Here is an 18525-nt window from a genome sequence, read left to right as displayed (position 1 = left end):
CGTCGCCGGCGACTCATGGCAGCCCAGCTCCAGGTTGAGCTGTTGTTCAGCATCTTAGCTGTAGAGGGCAGTGTCACTGGGCCTCATATGTGGGATCCGAACCGGGGCCCTCTGGCATCCCAAGCGAGTTCTTAACCATCGCGCCACTCGGCAGGCCCAGGAGTTATCTTTTAATTGGATAAAAACGTATATTTATTTCTCTTATTTCTCCTCAAGAAAGATGAAAGCTTTCAGGACAAACTGGTTTTTAGAAGTACCTCTGTAGATATCATTGGTCCCAGAGCAAAGATCTAAATGCCTGCTGGAGCTTATGGTCAAGAATATAGAATGAAAAACACCACAACATGCTCCTGAAGGAGATATAGAAGATATTAAGTTGGGCAGACATTTACTGAGCATCAACCAGGTTCACTACACTTCTGGGCCTTCGAAGATCCAAAGGTGGGTAAGACACAGCCCTGCCCAGCAGGTATGCTTTGTCTAGTACTCAGTGTATAGACGTAGTCATACATGACAGGCTGTTTTGGGTGGTATAAGAAAGGTATGATACCATCATTTTAGGATCACAGATGAGGGGGAAAGGTGGAACACTTCAGGAAGGAGGTGATGTCTTGTTAGGGCCTTGAAGAATTTCAGTAGACACAGCAGGGAGAATGCCTAGCTGAGGGAACAGTGGGTTCAAAGGCAGTACAGTAGTCCTCCCTTATCTGAGGGGAATACATTCCAAGACGCCCAGTAGATGCCCAACACCACAGATAGAACTGAACCCTATATATATGTATTATGTTTTTTCCTCTGCGTAAATACTTATTAGTCACAGTAAGAGATTAACAATAATAACTAATAATAAAACAATTATAACAATATACTGTAATAAAAGTTATGTGAACATGTTCTCTCTCTCAAAATGTATTCTTGTACTGTACTCATATTTTCACTTAAAGGAAACACTTTATGGCATGTCTTTGGAAGCCATGTGCAGTGTACACCAAATTGCCAGTATAACTACTCTTGTACTTTGTGACCATTAAGTAAAATAGGGTTATGAATACAAGCGCTACAATACTGCAACAGTCGATGTGGACCTGAAAACTGAGAGGGCTACTAAGTCACTAATGGGCGATAGTATATACAGCATGGATACACTGGACAAAACTATGACTCACATCTTCATTAGAACAAAGCCAGAAGGTGCACAATTTCATCATGCTACTCAAAATAGAGCACAATTCAAAACTCCTGAATTGTTTATTTCTGAAAATTTTTTTCATTTAATATTTTTGGACCATGGTTGACCTTGGGTAACTGAAACTGTAGATAAGGGGGTCTACTGTACAAAGCAAGATTGTGGACTACCTGCTGGCCTGATGTGGCTGTAGTGTTGGCAGTGGCTTTCAAGCTTCTTTGATCATCACTCACAGTAAGATATATATTTCAGCTATGTCCTAGCATGTATACCCACTGTGTGTGTGTGTGTGTGTGTGTGTGTGTGCTACCTGAGACAATAATTGCCTTTAGTATGTGCAATGTAACTTAGTATTTTCTATTCTATTATTTTGTTTTTTTAATGCTGGTTACTGAATTGATTTCATGGCTCACTAATGCACAGCAACCCATAGTTGGAAAGCACTGGTGTAGAGTGAGTTAGAGGTACATGGGATATGGGGCTGGAAAAGCTGGGACCAGGTCCAGGAGGACATTGAATGCCGAGCTGGGGCATTCTTGCCTGGTAAGAGCCTTTGGAGGTTTTTAAGCAGAGGCGTGGCATGACTATAGCCACAGTAACTGTAGCAAGTAAACCTGGGACCTGTGGATTGATGTTGTAGGGAAGTGATTCCAACTCACAATAAGGAGTGTTTTAGGATGGTCCTACCTGACATGGTAGCTTTTACAGAGCTGTTTACATAAGTTAAAGTTAAAATATTATATGCTTATTATAGAAAACTTGGGAAAATCAGGAAATATAAAAAGTAAAGCAGAAATAACCCACATCCCAGAAAAAAAAAAAAAAGCACATGTGGTTTGGATTTGAGTCTTTTACTTTGTATATTTACATTTTTGTCACAATAGAACTATATAAAATCTATATTCCTGTATCCTATTTTTTCTTATTGCTCAATGTTATATCTTTAACACTATACACTGTTATTAAAATTGTTCACAAATGTTATTTGTAATGGCTACATAATTGTTGATAATATGGTTTATTTTATTATTTTTTGACACTTAGGGGGTTTTCTAGTTGTTCCACTGTTAGCAAGAACATAGCCATGAATATCCTATACAGAAATCTTTGTCCACATTTTACAATTATTTCCTTAGGATAGAAACCTGCAAGTAAAATTACTGATTCAAAGACTTTGAAAGTTCTTAATACCTACTGCTAAATTGCTTTCCAGAAAGGTCGGGCCAGTTTTCGTTCCTACCAGAAGTGCTCAAGGGTGCCCATCACACATACACACCAGCATTTATTTTATCTTTTAAAAAAGCTTTGCCAGTTTGATAGAAAAAATTGCCTCTCGTTTTAATTTGTATTGGATTACTAGTGGGGTGGAATATCTTTATAAACTTATTAACCTTTTATAGTTGTTCTGGAAATGCAATTTTACTGACTATGTTTGCATTTGTGATTGGCAAATAGTACTATCTGAATTGTTGCAGACTTATGAGAAGAAAGAAAAAAAAGAGAGGGATTTAAAAAGTAAATGATGTGGTCACACCAAGTTATATTCAAATTATATTGTGGTGTACCGTACAAACAATGTTTAGTGGGAGAATTGAGTCATCACAAGGTATGTGGTTAAATAGGTCTGTGCCATTGCAGTCAGTAAAATATTCATATTGTGAAGGATGATTTGGTTTCAGCCAAGTATCATTCCTTATATTAAATCAACATTGTAAATTTTAATTTCCTCATTGGGTAGTTTTGTTTGTATTTAATTTATAAGTTTGTTTTGGTTTTATAAATGCATAAAATCTAAAAACATAAGGAACCTTTTCCTTTGTTTCATGTGTGTGCATATATATATATATATATATATATATACATATACATGTATGCAACATTATAAAAAATAATTTAAGCCAACTCTAAAGACCTGTGAGAACCTTTTTCCCCTACAAAGAACCTTAACATTATTTAAGTTTGAGAGACATTGATATAGATTTCTTAAAGTTTCATTTGTAATTATCTAAACATAGGCATTGAGATTAAAATTAAAAAGGTAAAAGTGGTGTCAGCTTATATAGCATTGAAATTTTTCTCTACAGAACATTGTTATGATTTTCTTGCCTTTGGAAAGAGCACCAAAAGCTATACTATGTTTAGGGTTCAGGGAGTATGTTTTGGCTTAAAATAAACCGTTCGTCAAAGTTAACTTTGTACAGGTCAGTAAGACCTAGACAGAAGAATGTCTGGATTGATTAAACTTGTCTTTTTAAGTAAGACAAAACAGTTAAGCAGATAGCAATTAAAATGGAACTTTTGTGAAGTGGGCTTAGGAGAAATTAAACCCCTGAGAAAAAAGCCACACGTGCAATGCAGGCGCACTGGGGCATGGGAGTCAGTGAGGGCCAGGTGCTCTGATGGCCAGGAGCTACAAGGGGAGCATCACCCAAGGGATGCTGCAGTTGGATGACCTTACTCCTCCAGCTCTCCCAAGACAGGAAAGGTGGAGAGCGTGGTCCAGACATTGCCGTTAACATTGAATCCAGAGTAAGACCCATCTATCCTGAAGGAAAAAATGTCTGATTCTTGGGAACAAGGGACAGAGGCTAGGAGATGGTTAGTTGTATTATTTCTTTTTTTGCTTACAGTCACAGAATAAATTGGCCTCTTTTCCTCTTTTAAAAAGGAACCTGGTGTACAGGAATCTTAATGGAGTCACAATATCCAAGTCATCTGGAGACAAGTGAAATTAGTTATCCATAAGTTACTCAAGCTAGGCCAGATGTCATTCCCTCTGCCTGGAATGCTCTTCCCCGCATAACCACATGGCTCACTCACTCTTTCACTTTCTTTGGGGCTTCGCTCAAATGCCACTGCATTAGTCAGGGCAATAAATACAAGGGGAGGAGTGCTCTTTTCCATCCAGGTCTCAATAACCCAGGTTCTTTCCATTTGGTGACACTCTCAGCTGAACACATGGCCTTTAAGTTCTCTGAGACAGGGGGTTGGGAAAGGCCCACTAGCTCTAAACTGCTTTGGCCTGAAAGTGACATGTACCCTGTCTGCTCACAGTCCACTGGCCAGCACCAGTCACCTGGCCCTGCTTTATTGCAGTGGAGGCCAGGAAGTGTAGGGGAGCACTCAGAATATCTGGGGAGCACATCCTGTGCGGTCATCCCTGATCACCCCTCCTTTCTCCAGCAATCCCTTCTAGGCTTTATTTTTCTCTATAGCACTTATCATCATTCAACATACTATGTATTTTACTTATTTATCTGTTAAGTTTCTGTCTTCTCCAATAGTACATAAGCACCATAAGAGCTGAGATTTTTGTCTGCTTCATTTATGGTTTGTCCCTATCATCTAGAACAGTGATTAACATATGGTAGGAGCTCCATAATTTTTTATGAAATACATGAATGAATTCTACATTGACAGTCTATGTTTGTGCGTGAAGGGGGTATCACATACACTGACCTGAGATACTTCCGAAGGAATAAAGAACCCCACTTACAGCATACAGAAGCATGCATTGAGTGCCTACTATGTGCCAGGCACCATGCTTGGTGCTGGGAACAATGTTATGACAATTAGTCCCTTATCCCTAGTCAAGAACAAAATTAAAATATGCAATATGTATTAAGACCCATAATAGAAATAAATTATGGTAACTCAAAAGGCCAAATTCTTCCACCCTTCAGAGAACATCAGATTTTATATCCAAACATAACCAGAATAGCAGCAACAACAATGAAAAAAAGCCAGGTGTGGGTGGGTACAGGTAGGGATTCAGGAATTATAAGTTGCTTCCCAAAGTCATAAAAGAAATAAGATCTCTATTCTGTTCCATTTTGTATTCTTAACAACAGGTTGCCTTTCACTTTTATTCACCCATTTATTCTAGTGCCTTCCCACATACCTCTTCACCTCAGCCTTAGAGTACATAGCAGCCCATGTGCACTTAGTTGATAAAAACCTGGAATATCTCACTATTTAAAAACATTTCTCCTCCCAGTCATTTCAGTTCCAGAAATGATGTCATTTGAAACCTCTTAGAGTATTTTGTCTTCCAGCCCCACCCCTGCACCCTTCTTACACTCCTGCAAACATATAAGCACAGCATTTACCAGCCTTTTGAACTGAGGACTGGCAGTATGGGAGCCCTGCTGGAACTCAAAAGCAAAAAGAAGGTATACAGGGAGGTCCAGTGCTGGGACCTGGGCTAGAAAGTTACCCTAGGCAGGCACTGAAGAGGACAGGGCATTAGACAAAGGAAAGAGCAAGGAAAGAGTAAAAAAGATACAGAAACAACAAGGGCATCAAAGGCAAATTTGAACTATTAATATTTCATCAATTTGCCTGGGGATCACATTGCTTACATAAAAGGATACACACTACATTTTTAACACACACAAAAAAAGGAAAAGTTGGTCTCAGCTGAGAATGAGAGAAAATTCAAAATAATAGTGATATTCTACTTGTCAAGACCCAAATTCTCTATTTTCTTTATTCTCCATGTAGGGTCTCAATTCCCAAATCTATTTCATGGTCCAAGACTCTGCTCCAACCATGCCACCCACCTTCCAATTGGCAAGAAAGAAAAAAGGAAGGAAGAAGGCATATTAATTATCTATTTTTGTGTAACTACTGTAAAAATTAGAGGCTTAAAACAGAAACTGTATTATCTTACAGTTTCTGTGGGTCAACAGTCCAAGTGTGGCTTAGCTGGATCCTTTGACTCAGGGTCTCTCACAAATACATCTCAAGGCTCAAACTGAGAAAGATCTGCTTCCAATATCACTCACATGGTTATTGGCAGGATTTGCTTTCCTGCAGGCTGTTGGACTGAGGGTTTCAGTTCCTCACTGGTTGTTGGCTAGAAGTGCCCTCAGCTCTTTGTCACATGAGCTTCTCCATAAGGCAGCTCACAATATGGTAGCTTGCTTCATCCAAGCAAGCGAGCAAGAAGAGCCATCAAGGATGTGAACAAGATGAAAGTCACAGTCTTCTGTAAGCTGATCTTGGAAGTGACTTCCCATCATTTTTTGCTACATTCTATTTGTTAGAAGCACTAGCTCCAGCCCACACTCAAAGGGAGGGGATTACCAAGAGTGTGACTTCCAGGAAGTGGGATCACTGGGAGTCATTTTAGAAACTGCCTGCAAAGAAGGTTCTTGCCCACTCTCTTCAAAGACTCTTTCCTAAAATTGCCTACACCAGTCCTGCCCACACCTAGCTGCAAGGGAGGCTGGGAAATGTCGTCTTTATTCTGGGTGACTACCAGCAGAGCTAACTATTAGGTATTTGATCCTGAAGAGGAATTACAGAATTTTGGAGAGTAGAAGAAGCATTGGTTGTTCCATGTGCCAGCCCCAGGCACTGAGGAGGAGGAAAAATATGGGTGAGTAGAGTTGTGGAATCTGAGTTTAAATTCAACCTCTTGCCACACCCTATGCTGAATGAGCTATTTAACATCACTGAGTCTCATATGCATGTCCAGACTAAATGAAATGAATTATGTGAAACATCTTGCATATAATAGGTTCACAATAAATATTTGCTAAATCTGTTTCAGAGGTAGCTTAGTATCCCTGAAACTTTTAAACCAGGCTCTGACAGCCTGCCAGCTTGCCGTGTGACTCCATGACATTTACGTAACCTCTTTGGGCACCTGTCGGCAAAAGTCAGTACCAACACCTGCCCTACCTATCTTATCAGATTACTATAAAGATAAAGTGTGCTAACGTAGCAGTGTTTTTTTGTTTTGTTTTGTTTTAATTCGAAATGCCATGCAAATTTAATGTGGCATTAGTGGCCACCAGGTGGCAGTGGGAACCAATGGGCTTGGGTTATGGCCCATGACCACCAGATGGTGCTGGCATTCAGCAGATAACACCCTGGCTTTGCTGGGAGCCTTTGTAAGACAGCCGAAGGGCTCTTGGAGATGGCCAGTGCAACCCCTCATCCTACGGACAAGGAAAATGTGACCAAAGGAGGGTGTGGGTGGGGTTGTCACTCAGCAGTGAGGGCTGGAGTCCAGGTTTCCTGCCTCAGCCTAGGGTGGCTCTTATCCCTACACAGTAATGACGTTCTCACATTCTCTCTAGACTTGCACTGGAGACCAAAGGTGTCCTGACTTCTTGTTCATAAATTGACCGAATTTTAAAGCCTAAAAAATGTCCACAAATACCATCTGTCTATCTGGCTGTGTAGCATAGTGGTTAAGAACATGATTTCAAAAACAGACCTCAATTTGTATCTAAAAGTAGGCTCTTCACTACAAAGCTAGGGTAATCATTACCTGATAGGGTTGGTGTGAAATTAAGTTAAACAAAATGAAGTATGTGAAAATAATACGTAGTAATTACTACACACTGGTCAAAGAAGTTTACATGTACTTAATTCATTTAATTCTTACCATAACCTGATGTGGTATCTACTATTATTAAGAACATTTTACAGAGGAAGAAATTGAAGCATAGAAAAGTTAAAACTTGCTCATACTCTTAACTAGTAGGTGGAAGAGTCTAGATTTGAACCTGTCTTCAGAGCCTATACCCTTAACCACATTTATTGCCAATTGTTTAGCAGAGAATAAATGCCCAATAAATGACTGATACGGATCCATCAGGAACACGTTGAAGGTTCCAGCTTGAGGAACAAGGGTTTGGAGTGAGCAATATAACCACAATGCACCTACACTTTCAGAGTGCTGGGGGTAGCACAGAATTAGAAAAAAAAAAAGTTAAGTACCCAAGTTAATAACACAAAAGTTACTAACAAAATTTAAAAAAAAAAAGAAAGATAAATGAAGCACAGCAGCTGGGCTTAAGACTTTAGAGACGAAGAGAACACAATTTGAATTCTGTTCCTGCCTCTTGCTGGACCTTGGGCCAGTTGTTTAACATCTTAGAGCGTCATGTTTCTTTCTAAAAATTGAAGCTAATATTCTACCTTGCAGAATTACCATGAGTATTAGAAGCCAATGTGGTCAAAATGTACATTTTTGAAAATGTACATAGTAGGGCAGATATTTGATTATTATAATTCTTATTATCAAACAAATAAATATGGAGCTAGTTGAAAGAGATGTAAGATGTGAAGATATTGTTCCTTCCCTCAACGAACTTACATAGAGGAGGTGATGGATATATATGCCATTTGGTAGGAGGTATCTTAGGAGAGGTAAAACATGCAGTGGACATTAGAGGTGGCCAAGATTTTTTTCTAGCAATGACAATTGGAGAAGTTTTCATGGATATGATATGTAAGATTAGCCTTGATGGATGCAAATAAGGTGAGGAGAGCATTCTATAAACATTATTAGCAAAGGTAAGGAGGCCAGAAAGAGCCTGTTTGGGGAATAGTAATCAGTCCGCCCTAGAAATGTGAGTCAGGCTCAAGAGTGTGGCAGTGGAATAGGAAGGGAATTTCTGATTAGACTTGTCACATTAAACATATGCATTTGACTCTGTTCCTAAAATGACAGTAAAGTAATAAAGTGTAAACCCACGAGAACTCTAGGAAGGGGAGATAAGACAATAGCTGATGGAAGATGTCAAGAAAAATTTGGAAGATGAATAGTAGTCGGATGAGTATTAACTGACTTAATAAAGACAAGAAAGCTGCCTGCAGAGCAGGCATGGGGTGGAGGAGCTTTCAAGAAGGAAGCTATTTGCTAAGAAAAACAGAAACCAAAGAAAAGAAAAAGCTTAGAAATTAGTAGTACCAGGCAACTTTGATGCTGATGGAATGGAGCTGGACTAAAAACACGAGGATGAGTTGAAAGTGTGATTCCTCTCTCCCAGCCCTTGTAGCCAGAGGGCTATCTCTGTCCCACTCAGAAAAATACAGGTTTACTCTCTGGAGAGGCCAAAGGAGAGAGACTCTAGACTTGAGAAAGACACCAGGCAAAGCAGATGGGAGGAGTAAGGCCCCATACGGAAAACAGGAATTAAGGGAAAGTCTCCATCCTGAACAATGTGATCACCAACCTTTTCCCCTGTTAGGATCCCAGAAAGCTGAAGTCTGGAGGAAAGAGGTTAGGAGGTATCTGCTGAGTAAACTGATGGACCCAAGGAAGATCTACTGATGCTGGAATTTGGGGGAGTCCCCAGTAAAAGATCAGCTTCCTACCAGATAATCCTAAGGCATGGTTCACCACTCAGCCAGCCCTGCACACACATATAAAGATTTCAATTCTCTCAGGAGAATCAGACAATTCGTGAAGAAAAAAAAAATTTAGGGCCGGCTGAGTGGCTCAGTTGGTTAAGAGCTCACTCAAGAGTTTGAGCTCTGAGCAACAGCGGTTCGAGTCCCGGCCCGAGCTGAGCAGCTGCTGAGCTGCCAACAGGTGGCAGGATGGCTCAGCTAAAAAAAAAAAATTAACAGCATAAGTAATATCCTCAGCGAGAAAGGAAACCAAACCATTGCACCCATGAAACAAGATCAGGGAGCTGTAGGGAAAAAAAAACCTTCAGAGATGAGGAAGGATTCCTGGAAATAAAGATAGCAAAAATTTTAAACGTGTATAGATTTGGAAGGAAAAATTTGAGGAAATCTCCCAAAAGTAAAACATTAAAGTTTTTGTTGTTGTTGTTGTTGTTGTTTAAAGAACAAATAATAGAAAAAAGACAAGAACATTAAAGGATTAGTCCAGAAGTTTCAATACTAGAAGAATAGGAGTTGCAAAAAGAGGAGACTGAGAAAAGTTTGAGCAATAATTGCCAAAGAAATCATTTAAATTCTTTCCAGGCTAGCTGAAAACAGAATCATATTAAGGCACATCACTGTAATATTTCAGACATCAGAAAGAGCAGATCCTAGGGAGATCTGTTTCTAGAGGGAAAAATTGGGCCACATAACAAAGGATTGGGGTTCAAAATGCATCAGACTTCTCAAAAGCAATGCTGATGGGCATTAGGGATCTTACTGGGGCGATGAGAATGTTCTAACATTGTTTTGTGTTGATGGTTGTACAACTTGGTAAGTTTAATAAATAATCACTAAATTGTACACTTGAAATGGGTGAATTTTATAAACCAAAAAATATACCTCAATAATGTAACAAAAACAATTCATAAAATAAAAAACTGTGGAATTAATAAACATTTCAGGGCCGGCCAAGTGGCACATTGGTTAGGAGTTGGCTTGGGACGCCAGCTCTGAGCAGCAGGGCCCCTGTTCGGATCCCACATGAGGGCCAGTGACACTGCGCCCTCTACAGCTTAGATGGTGAACAACAGGTCGACCTGGAGCTGGGCTGCCGTGAGTCCCAGGCGACGGTGTAGGCTGCAGTGGGGCTGGCTGGCAGCGGGCGTGAGCTTTCATGAGCTGCAGTGAGCCTCCATGAGCGGCCATCCAATGGCTGGCGAGTGACTGCCTCACCCGGAAAGAGCGCAATGATGATACCAACAGGGGCCAGTGAAGCCACGTCCTCCACAACTAGACTGAAGAACAAAAGGACAGCAACTTGTCTGTTCCCCTCCCCCAATTCCCAAATAAAATCTTTAAAAAGAAATTTAAAAAAAATAAAATAAACATTTCAAATATAAAAATGTATGTATAAGCATATTGTAAAATAGCTAGTAAAATGATCCATTATAAATATCAAACATATCACTCAAATTAATTACTATATAAAGTAAAATAAAAACAAATAAAAGCAATGCTGAATGGAAACTAGAAGATAAGAGCAACTTCTTCCAAATTCTGAAAGAAAATTATTTTATATCTAGAATTCTCTAGCCAATCAAACTGTCAATAAAACATAAACAAAGTTATTTGCAGACATGCCAGGTTTTAAAAAATTTGTCTCTGATGTACCCATTCTCATAAAGCTACTAAAGGATGTAATGAGAAATAAATCAAGAAAAAAGACCAGGGACCCCCAAAAAAGGGGGACTCTAAAGACTAAAGGAATAGACTAAAAAACTTTCCAGAAAGATGATGAAAGAAGCCCCAGGATGACAGTTGTGCAGAAAACCAGGAAAGCAACCAATCCAGATTGAAGCAGGAAAACCTCATGCTTCAGGAGTGAGATTTCCAAGAACAATAACAGAACATATGAGTAGGTAACCTGATTTATTTAACCATATATAGAGAATTTTAGATGATAAGAGAGTTTGGGGATGAATTAATGTTAAGTACATAGAAAACTAAGCAAAGAAAAAAAAGAAGCAGTTATTAGGAGGAAAATGCTATTTAAAAAAGAAATGTAATCATAATTTATGTCACTTAGCTGTCAACAATATTGACATAGTCATAATAATGTAAATGTTGAATGTTGATTTAACTAAAATCATGCTTCAACAACATTGAGAAAATGTGGGGTGGCATGTGTGCATGTGTGCATGCGTGCGTGCATGTGTGTGTGTTCAGGGAAAGGGATTGTGAGAGACAAATTCTCATCTTCCTATGGAGTTGTCTTAGATTGGATTTCCCCAGAGCCAGGCCCCCCAGACGAGGATTTGCTGGCAAGTACAGTTTATTTGGGAAGTGCAGGGGACACTCATAGAGAACTGGGAAAGTGATATAGGAAAAGGAAAACAACTAGTAAAGAATGTGGAATTACACCAGACACCCCTCTGGGTAATTGGAGCTTAATCCCACTGGGAAAACTCTGGGAAATGAGGCAAAACCCACACACCTCAGAATTATTCTACCTGAGGAGGAGGCAGCTGAGGTATTTATACATCAGCTCCTGTGAGTCATTAGTTGAGGACTGCTGTGGGAGGGGGATGGGGGGCAGATGGCATACTCATTTCCTGGAATGTCAGCCTGCTGTGTGTGAGGGCAGAACCCCAAAGCTTTCAGGTAAAGAGATGCAGATTCTGGGAGCTGGAAGTGAGGAAATAAAATGCAAGAAAGTTCTAAGGGATTCAGGTGGGGCACTAACAGCATCTGAGCTAGAAGTCAATAGATAGTGTCTAAAATGGGAAAATCTAAAATTACAATATAAGCATTTACCTCCTTTACAAAAATGAAGGTAAACACCAGAAGAAATAGCAAAACAAAAACAAATTACCTCTGAGAAGTAGGAATCAGAAACGGAGAGAAATCAAGCAATTTGCTTTTCATTATATACTTAGTAGGACTATATAGCTTTTTAAATATTGTATATGAGTTAGTTCAGTAAAAATTAAAATTATGTTTACCAAAGAATGAACAGGCCAGTGCAGAGGAAGATAGGGTCATTATCTCTGCGTAGGAAAGGGCTGCAGGAGACCACACCCCAGCCTCAATCTCGATTTCAGAATTGTTCTTCACTGGGGTTTCTGAGAGTATCAGGTGACAGCAGGAAGATGGCCATCCTGGGTCACTTGCCTATAGGTGGTCTGCCAGATGACTCCTCTATGACCTAGGGGACTGGGGAAATGGTGCTGTCATTCACAATGAGAGAGGGTTTTGGAGGAGAAGGTGGTGAGGTCACTCTGGGGCATGTGGTAGCTAGGAGGACACCTGGGGGACATATCCAATAGGCAGCTAAGGAGAAGGATGAGGGCCTCTGGGAGTTTCTGGAAATTATCAGCCAGATAATAGCAAATGATATGGGGACCTGTAGACATCCCCAGTCAGTCAAGTGAGGGAATTCTGGATGGAATGATGACACATTTGAAGGTGAGACAGAGGAGATAGGAGTAGATAAGAAGACTTGGTGACAGAAGTGTGAAGACAAGTGTGAGGTCAGGGATCAAATTTCAAGAGCAGCAGTCATCAGTGTTCAAGGCTGCTCTGCTGTCCTAGGGAGGATGAGATGCAAACAGAAGCCCTTGAATTTAGCCTGCACCCTGAGGTGGTAGTAAAACCTCTGCCCCAGGAGTCAGAGGACCCAACTTCTGGTCCTCTTTTCACCTGAGCAAGTTACTTATCTCCCTGGGACTCAATTCCCACGTCAGCATAATTGGACTGATAATCACAGGCAACTGTAAGCACTGATACCGTTATGCATGCTTGAAAAACAGAAATGCTTAGAGACTGCTTGATAAAAAGTCACTTTCCTGAGTCCTGCAAATCTGACCCCACTCTGACCCTGCCTTCCTGGTCCCTACCTGGGACTGCCCCCACTACACCAGACCTTCCCCCCACTAATTAAGGGAGGATGTCTCCAGGGCCTCTCCCAGCCCCATGGCCTGCCTCCACTCCAATTGGCTGGGCCCATAGTATATTGGTCGTTAAATATTTTGACTATCATCCCTGCTAATAATACATTCCTTGCCTACCTGACAGCGACCTGGCAAGGATCAAACGAAATAACAGATGTGAAAGGCCTTTGCAAAGGCTCAAAGTGCTGTCATATAATGGGTAAAATATTGTTTTAACATCAAAATGCAAAAGTAGTGCTGCAGGGAGACACGGTCACAGAGGGCATGGACACAGAGCTATGATGAATTGCAGGGCTGGAGACAGAGCGAGGGGGAGGGGAAAGCAGCAGGGTAGAGAAGGGAGAGCAGCGAGGGGAGGCTGAAACCAGGCTGATTGTGCAGCCTCTGTCCCTACGTCACCGTGATGCTGTATGTCCGCATAGATTTGGATCCCCTATGGCCCACCCCAACCCCAAAGTCAAATCCAGCTCACACCATATGCTGGGTTTTTGCCCTTGCACCAAACTGTGTGTGTGTGTGTGTGTGTGTGTGTGTGTGTGTGTGTGTGTGTGTGTTGGGGGGCAGGGAGAGGCAGGAGTTGTAAGTCCTTATGCACATGTTCTTGTTCATGCTGCTTGATGTTGGCCTGTGTCATTGGTAAAAGCCCCAGGATGGCAGGAGCCCTAGCTATTTGGAGATTCCTGCCACCTCTAGATGTCTAACATTCCCAGAGCCAAGCTCCACATGTGGGGTCTTCCTATCAGATCAATCCCAGGAATCCTCTACTCTCCCTAGGACCGCTATTATCTACAAACACATTCAAACACCTTTCTTCATTCAATGTTTAGAACCACTCTGCAACTCAGGTCGTTCTTCCTGTTTTACAGTTGAGGAAACTGAGGCTCAGAGAAGTTAAGTGACTTGCCAGACAAGCAGGGAGCAAATGGCAAAACCTGGACTTGGACCTGGGTGTGTGCTTATTTTCTTAATTTTCACTAGACGGGACTTACTGGAGAGGTGGAGGGTAACAGTATTTAAAAGAAGGAGAAGCTTCTTTGAGTCAGGCCCTCTGACCCTGAGTCCAGTGCCCATAGCAGTGACACTCCTGGAGCAACTGCTGCTTCAGCCAGAAGAGGAATTCTCCAGGAGAATCCACGGGTACCCTCATGGCTGATAATGTCAACATTTCCTCCATCTCTCTCCCATTCACCTTGTGTTTTGTATTCATCTGATCATGTGAGCCTCTGTTTAAGAACCTTCAAAGACTCCGGATTGCTTTCAGGATAAAATTTAAAGTCCTGGCATGGCATATGCAAAACTCACTCTGAGCGTCTTTCCCAAGGGTTGCAAGCTCAAAGGCCCACAGGAGCCAGGTAGGTTAGTTAAAATCATGGGTGAAGCAGCCAGGTGCTAGGGAGTGGGAGGAGGGGTAGGGAGCACATGTCCATCTGAAGGAGGTAGCAGCCCCTCCTGTCAACAAAGGTAACCATATGGGAATGCAAGCTTAGGGTTACCTATGGTTATCTTCTGGGTTTTCAAGAAAAGCCAAAAGTCCAGAATTGTATGTGAAATCATCCAATTTTTAGAAGTTGGGACAATTAAATATATATTACATAATATATGAGTGTGTGTTGTACTTGTGTCCTCACGTTGAATTTGGAGGGTGGGCTGCCATTTTGTAATCTCTGTTTTGAGTGATCTGGTCCACTCATTATTCCCTAAACACACCATCTATTGTTCAGGTCTCAGGGTCTTTGCCCAAGCTTTTCCCTCCACCTAGAATGTGATTTTCTCCCTCCCCTGATCTTGTCCCTTTGACAAATCTCTGCTTACCTTTCAAGACCCATGTCAACTGTCGCCTTCTTTCTGTGACTGTCAATGGCTCGCTCTGCCCCCACCCCAACTCCAGGCAGAATTAACTGCTCATTCATCTGGTCCCCAACACACTTCATACTAATGTCTAATAGTATGTCTAATGCACTTATTGCTTGGACTCTTCACCAGCATGTGAGCGGCGCACGTGTGCCTGTTCCATGGTCTGACTCTGGGACAAACTGCCCAGTTTAAATCCTGGCTCCAGCACTTAACCTTTCAATGTCTCCATTTACTTATTTGTAAAATGGAAATAAAACTAGTCCTACTCACAGGTTTATAGTGAAGTAAATGTGTATGTAACATGCCTTCTATAGTCTTTGCAAGACAGTGGGTACTTACTTGTATTACTATTTTAGCCATTAAAAAAAAATTCTGCAAACACTCACTGAGCACCTGTTGTGTGCCAGGCTTGGGGTAGGGGGACAGGGTATCTTCATTTCTTTGCTCCCTGTGGGAGAAGTGATTTATCGGATGGTGAGTTTGAGAGTAAGACCTTAGCATGCAAATCTCAAGCCTTGCCTCCCCCTTTCCCTTCCTTGGAGGGGTCCGCTGGCTGGAGGCCTACATCTGGGTCACTTCTCCAGGTGCAGGTTCCAGGAAGGGGCCTGCAGTGTCCAAGCTCTGCCAGCCCAGCTGGGGACCAACATCAGGAAGCCCACCGTGGCCATGCAGTCAAGCCTAATCTTCCACCCCAAGTTTTTCAAAGCTAAAGCTGATTTTTTTTTTATCTGCATGACTCTCATGCCTGTTTCTCAATAGGTCCCAAAATCTAATTGAGAGGAGTTTCGTTTACTGTTTCCTTCAACCAAATCCCAACACTGGGAATGCAGAAGTGAAAGAGATACAGCCTCAGCTCACAGCCTATTTCTGTCTGGTCCCTTGGTGGGGAAGGAATTCTCTGAGATAATATGGTTTGGGACAAAGAACATGGGTGTTGGAGTCACACGGATCTGTTTGAATTCTAATTCTGTCACTTATTAGCTGGGCAAGATTCAAACACATTATTCTGGCTTTTAGTTTTGTCCTCTGTAATTTGGGGTTGTTGCAAGAGTCAAGGCTTATTACAGGGGACGGCCATTTTGCACATTCACATCAGTGCTCAAATTAAAATTTTTGACATTATGCCCGATTATGTTGCCTCCCGCAGCCTTCTCTTTCTCAATAAATGGCAATGCTATTCTTCCATTGCTCAGGTCAGAAACTTTGAAGTCATTCTTCTCTCCCACCCCATATCCAACCCATCTGCCAATTCTGTTGCCTTCACAAAATATATTCAGAATCTGACCACTTCTCACCTCCACGGGTGCCTCCCTAGTATGAGCTGCCATCACCTCTCACCTTGGTCATACGGTAGCTCCTTGAGTGGTCCCCTGCTTCCACCCTTTTCTCTTGTACTGTATTTTTAACCTAGCAGCCAGATGGAGCTGATTAAAAAGTAAGTCAAATCATGCCCCTCACCCCCTCCTTGCTCAAAATCCTTCAAAGGCTTCCCGTGTCACTCAGAGTGAAAGTCAAAGTCCTTACAATGGTCTACACGGCAATATCTGGCCCCCAGCTGCCTTTCTGATCCAGTCTCCTGCTCTTTTCTCCCTTGTTCTCCCTGCTCCTGCCACCTCTCTGCTCCCTGAGGCCTCCTTGCTGCTCCACAGATATGCCAAGCATGCTCCTATCTCAAGCCTTTGCACTGTTCCTGCCCTCCCTCTGCCTAGGACTGCTCTTTCCCCAGAAAGCCACATGACTCGCTTACTCATCCCCTCCAGGTCTTTGTCCAAACGGCATTTTCTCATCGAGGCGTTCTCATTTTTTTAAGTGCAGTGCTCTTTTCCCTTTACCACCTGTCCCCCTTATCTTGCTTTATTTTTCTCTATCGTGCAGTTGGCATTCTATATAGGGCTGCCATGCAAAGTTGTGCAGGTTGGATGCCTGGCTGAAAGAGCTTACCGAGCTGTGCACCAGGGCACAGGGTTGCATCAGCCCAGGGAAGTGGCCTTTCCCTAATTTGCATAAAGACCATGTGTGCTAATATTATTATGTGTCACTTTTTTGGTTTGTTTATCCTTTGTCTCTCCACCTTCCCTCACCAGAAGGTAAACTCCATGAGGCGGGGTTTTTGTCTGTTTTTCTTACTGCTCTATCCCCAGCTCTTATAAAGCTGTTTAATAAAGGTAAGTGTTTAATAAATGTTGAATTGATAAATACAATGACTGTTCAAAAATTTCATTGTTTTGAATAAAAAGTGGACACTAAAAAATAAAAGACAGTTGTGCCTTTATTGAATTCTTCGCTCTTCAAATCACTTAAGGGTTCCCACTGTCTGGTGGAGTGAATATTCTGAGCATCCATTACCACCTTTATCCCATCCTCTTTGATCACTTTCTGCTGTGTCTAAGAGTCTGGGTTTACTGCCATCCAATACGGACTTCATTTCTTCTGCATTAATCACGCTCAGCCTTGCCAACTCCAGATTCCACCGTCTAATGTTTCCTGTCATTGTGCTCCCAATGAGGAACTGTCTGCAGGATGGGGCAGAGAAGACGGAACGGTGGCCAGAGGCCATCCAGACCCGTGTATCCAATTGCCTGCTGCTCTCCGCATACCTGGGAGTCCCTCAGGCACTCCCAAAGCAGCTGGGCCAAAATTGAACTCATGGGCTCCCATCCCTTCACCCTCTCACAAACCTGCTCTTTCTACCCTGCCTGGTGACTGGAACAGTTCTTAAGCCAGAAACCTAGGACTCATCCGCCCCACCTCTCACTCCTCTTTCCCCTCCCCCCAACCCCACACAGTCAGTCAACCACCAAGGCCTGGGGAGCCCACCTTCTAAACAATTTTTCAAAAAGATGTCTCCTTTCACTGCCTTAGTTCAGTTCATCGTCGTCTCACCTGTTCACATTATAATAGCCTTCCAACTTTTCCTCCACTCCCATCACCCCAATTCATCCCACAGCCAGAGTATACCTGACTCTGTGACTTTCCCTCTAAGAACCTTTCAAGAGTGCCTTATGACAAGAGGGTGAAGTCTCAACGCTCGGATCCCACATGGGCTGCTCCCTGCCTGTTCCTCCTGCCTCACATTCCACTCATCCTGCTCTCACACTTTGTTCCTACGAAACTGAGCTGCATATTGTTCTCAGGACATGTCATGTGAGCTCATGCCTCCATGCCTTGTATATGTTCTTCCCTCTGCCGTCAGTGACTTCTTCCACCTTCTCTCCCAGGTGAACTCCGTTTTCATTTAATATCTTAGTAAGTCAGTGGACTATAGCGGCATCAAATCCTGCTTTGCCACTTATTATAATAGCTATGTAAATTTGGGTCACTTTCCTAAACCCTCTGTGCCTTGGTTTCCTCTTCTGTAAAATGAGAATAACCAGGGCCGGCCGAGTGGCGCGATGGTTA

This window comes from Hipposideros armiger, unplaced genomic scaffold, assembly GCF_001890085.2.
Source record: "Hipposideros armiger isolate ML-2016 unplaced genomic scaffold, ASM189008v1 scaffold_14, whole genome shotgun sequence".
Classification (NCBI taxonomy): Eukaryota; Metazoa; Chordata; class Mammalia; order Chiroptera; family Hipposideridae; genus Hipposideros; species Hipposideros armiger.
Note: the sequence above shows the minus strand (reverse complement) of the source record.